This window comes from Propithecus coquereli, unplaced genomic scaffold (genome assembly GCF_000956105.1).
Source record: "Propithecus coquereli isolate 6110/MARCELLA unplaced genomic scaffold, Pcoq_1.0 Scaffold34, whole genome shotgun sequence".
Lineage (NCBI taxonomy): Eukaryota > Metazoa > Chordata > Mammalia > Primates > Indriidae > Propithecus > Propithecus coquereli.
The window spans coordinates 7,879,343-7,880,936 of record NW_012149063.1 but is presented as its reverse complement, the minus strand read 5'-3'; the positions used below and the strand labels follow the sequence as shown (position 1 = coordinate 7,880,936).

Here is a 1,594-nt window from a genome sequence, read left to right as displayed (position 1 = left end):
GATCGGTATTGATAATAACTCACATAAATGAAAAGGTTCTTCAGGGGTCCTAAATTTTTAAGAATGAGAACTGCTAGGCCATACTCTCCTCCTCACTCATTTTCTTTTTTTCTTTTTTTTTTTTTGAGGCAGAGTCTAGCTCTGTTGCCTGGAGTAGAGTGCTGTGACATCAGCCTAGCTCACAGCAACCTCAAGCTCCTGGGCTCAAGTCATCCTCCCGCCTCAGCCTCCCGAGTAGCTGGAACTACAGGCGTGTGCCACCACACCCAGCTAATTTTTTCTATTTTCAGTAGAGACGGGGTCTTGCTCTTGCTCAGGCTGGTCTCCAACTCCTGAACTCAAGCGATCCTCCCACCTTGGCCTCCCAGAGTGCTAGGATTACACAGGCGTGAGCCACCATGCCCGGACTCCTCACTCATTTTCTATTTAAATAAATTTCATTAGTGGTCAGTCACAGCCAATCTTGTAGAATACTTCTGCTTATATTTATAGATTCATATACCAGTATGCCTTGGTTTGTAAAAATTTAAGAAGCACTGGAAGGATAATATGTTACTCAGGTAAATAGCAAACGTCATGAGGAAATGTTCCAAACTTAGTTGTAAAATAGTTTATAGTGCTTGCAGATTCTGAAGGTCAAAAATTTGAATAGGACACAGTGGGATGGTTGTGTCTACTTTTTGATCAATGGGTGATCAGATGGGAAAATGTGAATGAAGCTTCTCACATCATAGTGGTTGAATTCTGGGGTAGAGTGTCCTGACCAGTAGTATATTGGGAGGAAGCAAGTTCCAGATGGCCAAGGCAGAGACTTTAAGACTTCTGACCTAGCCTTGTGTCATTTCCACAGTACTCTGTTAGTTGAAGTAGTTATAAATCCACCCAGATTCAAGGGATAGGACATCTCAATGGAGAGAGTTTCAAAGAATTTGCAGTCATGTTTTACAACTGTCAGAAGGTAATAGATTGATACTTTAACCCAATTGAAATTATACTGTGTAATTAAGAGTTGTCATTTGAATCCATAATTATTGAACAGTACTTAGTTTGGTCTGTCAAGATTTTGTATAGCTATAACCCTGTTATTACTAAAGGGAAAATCTTTTCAGTACTGGGGGAAACTAATGACAGTTACTGTACCATCCCCATTTCAAGCTACCTTTGGGGACTTAAAGATCATAAATATCAAGTTCCGTGTTTTAGGGTTTGTTCTACAGAGCATAATAATGAAAACCTTAGATTTTAAAAAGCGAATATTTTTCATTGGGACCATTTTATATAGCTAATTATTATAAGAAAAGGTACTTATATTGTAAATTTCTACAGATGAATTTTTATTTGGTAAGCAAAGAAACTTACTGTAGAAATATTCCTTGGACCAATATTCCCTCTTTTTTGTTTTTAGTCTGGCTTCAAGGTTTTTTTCTTGTCTTTGATTTTCTGTACTTTAAACATATGTCTAGGTATAGATTTTTTTATATTCTGCTTATTTTTCTCTGAGCTTCCAGGATCTGTGATATGGTATCTTTCATCAATTTTGAAAAATTATCAGCCATGCTATATAAAATATTTCTTCAGTTCCTTTCTATTCTTC

At 37.2% G+C, this 1,594-nt stretch overlaps 1 protein-coding gene across 3 annotated transcripts in view; it reads left to right on the top strand.

Annotated features, from left to right (window-relative positions):
• Positions 1 to 1,594, top strand: part of ATF2 (activating transcription factor 2) — a 107,729-nt gene that overhangs the window by 34,085 nt on the left and 72,050 nt on the right. The gene's annotated exons all lie outside the window — the stretch shown is intronic.